The 8,882-nt window shown below is 38.8% G+C and overlaps 1 pseudogene; it reads left to right on the top strand.

The window, feature by feature from the left end:
• Positions 1 to 4,376: 4,376 nt before the first annotated feature.
• Positions 4,377 to 4,497, top strand: LOC112485917 (annotated as a pseudogene).
• Positions 4,498 to 8,882: the final 4,385 nt, after the last annotated feature.

An 8,882-nucleotide genomic window follows, 5' to 3' on the forward strand; every position in this document is an offset into this window, starting at 1 on the left:
TCAGTGACCAGAACACTGAACAAAATATTGCAGAGAGTTTTATATGAAACCTTCTTATCATTAGTTTTAGAAAATCAGTTTGGCGTTTCAGAGCCTGGGCAGTAATCTACAAATGATGTAGATCAAATAGTTTCCTCATCATTCTAAGTAACAGTCAGAGAAAATTTTTAAATCCCTTTCTCCTTAAAGTTCTTAGAAGTCCCACACTATTCCCCACCTCCACACTCATTGGGAGATTGGATGGGGTAAGCTGCCAGTCTGATTTGAGGAAAAGCATTATGATGTGATTATTAGTCTAAATAGGGTCACAATGTACCATCTGAGGACTGGCAACTGTGAATGATTTGGGAGCTGGGGTGTAACACCACTCCTGGTTATAAAAAATTCAAGCTTGCCTAAGTAAAGAACTGATAACATTAAAAATATTGTTGCTCTTTCCTCCTTCTCTGGATATAGACTTAAAGATGAACACTCAACATCTTGGTATATTTACTTCAGATTATTAAAAAAAAAAATTTACATCCATCTTATGTTAGGAATTTGAGATACATCAAAACCTATGTGGAACATTTCAAGGTAGAAATTTGATTAGAGTCCTTACCTGGACTGTCTCCCTACTTTAAATGGGCTACACAATATTTCCCCTCTTGGTCAACATGACCTGATAAGAGACATAATTCACCCTTAATGATTCTGAAATATATTTTTTAAAGAGAAATGAAGGACAAAACATGACATCTGGAAGATAATAATCTAGAGATAAAACTCCAAAGAAGCAAGGAAATTGATTTTTATTTCTCTTAAGGATTCCAGGGGAAAATCACATCTTCTAGCAGTTCAAAAAATTCTGATAAGGCAGAAAGGTGGGCATAAAGTCAGGTTGCATGGATTCCAATCCTGGCTTTGCCACTTACTAGCAGCATGACCTTGGACAAGTCACATTACCAATCTGTATCTTAGGATTCCCATCTGTGAAAAGGAGACATAGTACCTATTTCATAGTGTTGTTTCATGGGTTAAATGAAATAATACAAGTAAAATGATTTATACCATGCCTTGCATAGAGTACTCAACAAATGTTAATTTACTACCACTTTATTGTAGCGTTTAAATCACTGTCCCGAGTTATCAGCCTACCTCTTAAATTTTCCAGGCAAGGTTGCTCCCAAACCTATTATTGTTATATTCTAATGTCCCTGAAAACATTTCAATCAGAAATGTTTGTTTCAAGGGAATTGATCACTAGCATTATTACAGAAAGCATAATCTTGAGTTTTGGTTTAGGCAATGAAATGAACAGTTAATATAAAATGACATCAGATCAGATGTAAATAGACTGTTGTCAGGAGCATTTTAGAAGCTGAAGAACATTGTTGATATTCAAGAAATCTGGATATTTTCAGTCTCCTAAATGTAACCACAGTTGTTTTCATTTTGTGGTAAAACGATTCTCCCTTTGGTCATGTAAAGCAATTTATCTTATCTGAATTCTAGACATTTCCTCTTCCTACATTGCTTTTGGAAGTGATCAGTACAATTAATTCAGAAATATTTTTCCCACCTCCCACATTTCCATTCTTTACTGTAAGATGGTACCTCATTTTCACAGAGTTTTAATTTTTAAATTTCTTTTATAAAACAAGACAGAATGTAAAATATTTTGTGATCATTTTGATAAAATGTTGTCATGTTGTACAGAAATTCATGCTGCCTTTCTTTGATATTCCATAATCAGACTGCATCACTTCTACTAGCCCTGTAATGAATATTCCTCAGAAGCAGGGATGGATGCCTATAAATGCTACAATAGGCCTAGAGAAGCATTCATAGGAGAGAATAGTCACAAGACCAGAGATGATTCAGGGAGGGAGAACATCTAAAGGTATATGTTACCAATGTTCAATGCTCAAGGAGGAAAAAGCCAGTTATTATTTTAAAAGAAAAAAAAAAAACAAAAAACAAAAAACCCTATGAAGAGTATAAGACTTTATTCCTTGTAAGCTGAAAAATTAGCCAGCCACAGTTTCTTGGATGCTAGTAGAAGACACGAAACTTCTGAATCAGAGATGAACGAAAGTTTTTTATTCACAGCAATAGCATTAGCCAGCGTATCAGTATTTTTGTGTTATTTCCTGGAGCCTCAACACAGTAACAGTAGGTTGTGTTATAGGAGAGTAACCATGAGCCTAGGGAACGTGAACCTTTTATAATGAGTGTAAATAGGATTGTGATTTGCCCTGGAGATAAATATTACCTTTATTATACTGGACAGTAAGTACGTTTGCCCTTTGCTCCAGAGGGAACTATCTCTATCTTTGAAGGCTATTCACCGCAGAAATACTAGAGAACCATGGAGAACTCGTTTCTCAGCAGTCATTAATAAATAAACTATCCTGTGCCAACTCTTTGAGTGGTCAGAATTATGTTTTGTCTTATATTAGTTTTAACTATTTCTAAAAGGATGTCAAAGAACCCAGAGGCTAATAAGAATATGTAAAGGCAAGGGAATATTCCCCAGCATAAAAAAATAGGGCTACACTATTACCAGTGAGAATTGGTGCTCTTCGTGCTATTGAAGATGGCAGGCACTCTATTATGCCTGATGTGTGTAAGGAAATAGCTACAGAAAAGATCTTCCAAGAGGGCTTATCTTGGTAGGCATTCATTAAATGAGTTAATAAGGCCTATCATTTCCTTCTCTTTCCAAAGAAAAAAGGTCTTATGAAGACTGTAGTCTTTAACTCTAGGATAACAATTCAGGTATTGTGTTCTGAGAGATTTTACTCTTCTTGGAATGTTAATAGATGGGACAAAGGAAATAGTTCCATGATGAAATAAAGTTAGACAAATGTTAGGTTCAGAAAAGTTAACAAGTATATTTAATGTGGGACTTCACAGAACCCAAAGAATGTTAATATGCATTGTGAATCTCCAGGAGGGATATTTTATTCTCAAAATGAATTTGACCTAAGAGTATTCAAAGGGTAGAGTTATATGGGAAGCTGCTTGGAAATGCCTCAGTAGAGGAATGGCTCTATCTCACTGGCAATGGATGGTAGAAAACAAAGGTGCTTTGGGAAGATGTTGCCTGACTAGTCTGTCCTGCTCTGGACAGATTTCCCATAAATAACAGCTTCCTGCTTCCTTTGATTACATGTTGGTGATTATATTCATTACTGACTGAAATCTAGGAAAGATAAATGTGTATCGTTTTAAGATTGATGTGAAAGGTTTTAGCACTGAACAAGTCCTAAGAAATCACCTATTTTAATGTCTTCATTTCAGATAAGGAGACTGAGGATCCAAAGGTATTAAGAGACTTGTACCAAGTCACAAAGTTAGTCAATGGTAGAGCCATGCCTGGAGTCTATGTCTCATTAATCCCAGTTTGTTCTTTTCACGAATAGTGAAAAAGTGACCATTAATGATCACTATCATTTATATTGAGAGACAATCGAGACTTTCTTGTTTTTGTTTTTGTTTTTCTCGGAGAAGTAAACAACATGAGTAAATTTAGGAAATTAACAAACGAACACTAAAAAGTCTCAAGAAAATGTATCTTATGTCAGTATGGGTGGTATTTTTAAGAAGAGAGTATCTGGGCATGCTTATAGTATTTTCTAAGTATACAAAGCACCATCCGTGATGCTTTTCCAAAGAGAGAGTCATGTTTATGTCAGTAACAAGAGCCTCTTCAATTTCACTCCTCTGATAAGGTTTCTTGAGCCATTGATCTTTATGCCTCAGAGAAAGAAAGCAGTTTCTTAGTCAAAGGGAAAAAACAATTACTCAGGCTTGAAATTATGTGCTTTGTCAGGGCCGATGTCACTGAAATTTGAAGCAAGTCAATGTTTAACTGAATCAGAGATGTTCTGTGGTGCATTCTATATGTGTAATATGATACGAAATTAAGAAAGGTTGAAAATTTGAGTCCTGTGAAAAATGAATTATCTTTATTAGGAGATATGTTTTATTTTTTAAAAAAATAAGCAAGTTCTAAACCCCTTAACTGTGTTTCATTCTCTTTAGAATAATTTAGTTCAGGGCTAGAGCTATTCATTTGTAGATTTCATTAATGAGTTAATACATTAAAGTTCTTAGATTAGTGCTTGTATGTACTTATAGTAGCAAGCAAATTTTATTTTGTAATGCAGTTATAGCAGTGATATTTGGGTATAAGAAAAGTCACCGTTGAGCATGTCAAACTCATTTTTTACTTTAAACTTATACTGCATATCTATCACGTGAAAGTTGTTTATTTATCATTGGCCCATATAAACAATAATTCTAAGAAGGCTCTCTGCTTGTTATGTTTCATATTGCCTAAACTCAGAGCCACAGACATTTATGATCTTTCATCAAGAAGTTTGCTTTCAGTCTATGGCCATGCCACCCTAAACAAGCCCGATTCCATCTGATCTCGGAAGCTAAGCCAGGTCGGGCCTGGTTAGTACTTGGATGGGAGACCACCTAGGAAGACTAGGTGTGCTATTGGCATAAAAAAATAAAAAATAAGTGATTGTAAGCTGACAAGTTTCTTGCAATCTGTGAGGTGAACCAAGGGTTGCCTCACCTAAAAAAAGGAAAAAAGAAAAAAAAAGTTTGCTATCAGTCATAAAATGCTTTAAATCAATTCATGAGTAAGCTGTAAATCAATTCATGAACGTACATTTAGGGTATGAATACACTATTGGGAAAAGGACAAATGAATGTAATTTAAAAAACTACTGAAAAGAACATCATTGTTCTAAGTAAATATATTTGATGGATTCAAATTTTTAAAAAATGTATACTTTTCCCATGTGATTGAGTAGTGGTTAGGTATGAGAACTGTGAAATTAGACTTGCCTGGGTCCTAATCCTAATTCTCCCACTCACTGGTCACATGACTTTTGGCTAGTTACTTGATTATAACTAATTATAATTACTGATTTCTCCTCTGTCAATAGGAGAAAATAACACTGCCTACCTACTGGATAGCTATGGCGATTAAATGAGATAATACATATAAAGCTAATACTCAGTACATAGTATGTATCTAGTAAGTTCTTATTATTATTTCCAAAGAATATCTTAAAAGTTAGTGGGACCAACCACTTCTATCATGAGTGCATGCATATGTGTGTGTGTGTGTGCATGTGCGCGCACGCGTGTTAGAGGATATAAAATATATACAGAGATGATTTTTGACCCAAAGTTTTATAGTATCCTATTCTTAAGTTCTTAGCACCACCACCCTCTCCTCTGGCACAAATTTAACTCTCATTTTAGGGTCAAGACCACATTTGATCACATTACGTCTTGGGCAACTGTCTCACAGGACATGTTCTAAGGGAAGTTTAATTCTCCCTGTCCAAGCATTTTTAATGGCATAGAGTCAAGGATTTCAAAACTGTTTCCAGAGGTGGGTTTTATCTTGCAGCTCTTAACTCAGAAAGTACTAATGGTTTCGACAGTGTTAACAGCTGAAACTTAAAACGACACTGTTTTCTGTTAGCTCAAGATCCTTCCCACAAAGCTCAGAAATGGTCTGGGGAGCAGATGTGCACAGAGTAGTCAGAATGTTGGTGGTTTTGGTTTAGAATTTAGATTTTACTTTCACTATTACTAGGCAAAATCAACTGACACCAAATACAAAACAATACAAAACAGGAATAGCAGGTTGTTCTTTAAAAGCAAGCCTAGCATTGAAAAATTAAGGCTTAAGCAGATACATGTACATATTTAATTTTAGTATAAACTTTTGTGAGCTAAAGGGTTCAGTTTCTAGAGCCTTCTATTTAATATAAGTTTTACTGAAAAGTCAGAACCAGTACAAGAAATAGAAACACTTTAAAACTTTTTCTTTCAACATTTAATACCAGGCTTTATGCTAGGTGTCAACATAGAGATGTATAAAGATACAGTAGTGAAGCAAAAATGTAAGGAGATAAGTGACAGCACACCAAGGTAAGTGTTGAGATAGAGGTTCAAAACTAAGTGCTGTGAGAGCACAAGGAAGGGAGAATTGCCTGGAGCCTGCAGAGGCTTCAGAGAGAACGCACCTTTTGAAATATGATTTCGAGGAATGATATATCCCACCTTGCATTTTCTTGTCGCTAACAACAAAACAATGTAATATAAATACCAATCCCATACAACTCACTCGAGGGGTTTCAGATATTTTTTCTCAGTCTCACTAGAAACTTAAAAAGTAAGTATTGATGTTTCAGGAGACAGGTTGGGAAATTGGAGTTCAAAGATTAAGAAGCTCAATCACATAGCTAATGAGTACTGGACCCAGGATTTGAGCCCAGATTTGTATCATTCCAAATCACTTATTGTGGCCCTGCACTGCCCAGAAAGATCTACTTCTGTTCCCTATTGCCAGCTAGTTTGTGCAGTCTATGACTGGGAACTCGCTTTGGAAGCCTATCTAGAATGTCGAACTTCGGCCTAAACAATTGGATGTTAACTGAAAGGTCAAGATCACAGTGACTCTGTATACACAGTTCACCTGGCCCGCAGTACCCTCTCCTTTCTCTGAACTTCAACCACATTTAGTTTGAAATGGTTTATTGTGATTCGTATGCTTGCCAGGTTCCCTCTTCCATGCTCTATGAAGACCTTGAAGTCAGGGAATAAGCCTTATACTTCTTTGAGACCCTCAGGGTCCAGCATTTACGCAAGTTAGCTGATTGCTGATTCTCTTTGGTGCTTTACAGAAGCCTTGTTAAGTGTGTATGTTGATTTGAGTTAGCTTGACTAAAGTGAGGTAACTAGACTTAAGGTTCACATGCTATAAAATAATTTTTTCAAAAAGCGACCTAGGCAGTATAACACAGTGGTTTTCAGATCAGTGTCACTCATCCTTTAGTGTGTATGTAGATCAACTGACTACATGTAGAATTGTCCAATTCACCCTATTAGAAAACAGGCACAGAGTAGACAACTGTATTGCAATAAAGCAAGTGGAAGGGGAAAGTGGGGAGACTCAACTTGTGGGGTTCATATCCCGTTTCCAAATCTTGTTGCTGTTTCCAGTTCTGCTGTCAGGGCGATGAAGAGTAGTAAGAGTACATAACAGCTACCTTAACTGAGTACTTATAAAGTGCTTGGCACTGTTCTCGCTGCTATAAGCATGTTATCTAAATCTCATAGTACCCTATAATACTATAGTTATATCATTGATGATGGGGGAAAAAAGTAGCAGTTACTTCCTTAAATTTATAAAGAGTAGGGATTTACTCCTAGTTCATCTGAGTCAAAAATCTAGGCTTGAATGGTTCCTTGACACTGGGCAGCCAGGGAGCAGTCCAGCTATGTTTAAGCTTGAGGTCAAAGTGCCATTGGTACAAGAAGGACAGAGCGCACTCAGACTTGCAGAATAAGGCCCTCCACAGGTTTGTGCTCTTAGCACTTACCTCATTGTGGGTTTAACTATCTAATAGCTGGAGCTGCCTCAGATAATACCTGGTGGCTTGCAAGGTACTCGAATTCTTTTAGTAAATTCCTAACGTCAGTCTCTGCCTTTTCCTTAGGAACACTCCAGGAATTTTTTCCATCTGCTGTCTAGGAGGAAGGCTCCACCCTAGATTTTCGTCTTGATTTAGGTTAATTAAGGCTAGTGTTAGACTTATCTTTTAAGGCCTAATAGGATGCAAGGTTGTCTCCCGGGATTGAAAGGTAACAAAGGTACTGGAATTGTAAAGGTGTAGAAGTTGCCAGAGGAGCAGGCAGAAAGCAATTTAAAAGCTCAAGAGAACAGCTTTTGGACAATTTTCATTTTGGCTTGGAAATAGAAATGGGGTAAAAAGAGATGCCTGCTTTCAGTAGAAGAACAAACCAACTAGTGAAAAAACGATTAGTTGCCATTAATTGCTCCATTCACGTACATCCATCCGTCTTTTCCTGACTGCCAAGACAGAGTAATAATTTAATTTTTGGTGCTCGTAGAATAGCTGATATTGATAAGACATCCCAGAAGAAGATTTCATATTACTCAGCAATCTTGTCTGTCCATTTTTTCACTGGTCATATTTTCCCATATAGATAGCTGTCAGCTATCAAGAAGGCAGTTTGCTTTTCAACCTGAAAATGGGTAGGAGAACGTTGAAAAGAAAAGCATGGTTCAGATCAATAAATGAGGCGAACCCCTCCCCCATACTCTTAAACAACAGGTGGTTTTTGAGGTGCAGCATCAACTCCTTTCCGCACAGCATGAAACTGTAGGCGGTAGGCGGTGCATTCGATTTCAGCGTCCCTGGAACCCGCTGTTGAGAGATCAAGCAGCCTGGCTGTCTCGTAACATGGGAGTTCCTGCCGGAGAGGGGACTCGAGTGTCAAGGGGCTGATGGGCTTCACGGTCCAGGGAAATTGGCTTTTGCCTTCCTTCTTCAACGTCTACGCCGATGCGTCCCACGACCCCTCCCACTCTTCTGTTTTCAGGCGGGGAGGGAGATAAGGAGGCGGGATTATCACTACCGTGACCCCGGTCCTTCCCAGGAGTTCCCAGAAGGGCTATTTTTAGTGGTAGCTGTCCCCTCTATCTTACCCGGGGGAGGGAGGGCTGCCGAGCCGACGCTGCGCGCAGAGAAGCCTCGGGTTTTCCGCGCATTGTTCGGGATGGGGGGCGGGGGGAAGGTACTAGACCCAGCCGATTCCCCTCGGCAGAGCCGCCAGGTGGGCGGATCAGAGGCCGGAGTGGCCCCGCGGGGGAGCAGTGGGAGGCTTTTTTTCCACGTCCTGAAGGAAGTCCCCAGCGGGGGGGCGGCAACCCTCGCCGGCGGGTGCCCGGCCCGGGGTGGTCTCTACAGAGGAGGAAGTTCCCGGGCACAGCGGCCTGCTTCACAGCGGGGCTGGGACCGCGGGGTGGGCTGGCGGGCGGCGGTGGCGACCCCGCG

The sequence above is a fragment of the Pteropus alecto genome, unplaced genomic scaffold, assembly GCF_000325575.1.
Source record: "Pteropus alecto unplaced genomic scaffold, ASM32557v1 scaffold25, whole genome shotgun sequence".
In the NCBI taxonomy this organism is placed as follows: domain Eukaryota; kingdom Metazoa; phylum Chordata; class Mammalia; order Chiroptera; family Pteropodidae; genus Pteropus; species Pteropus alecto.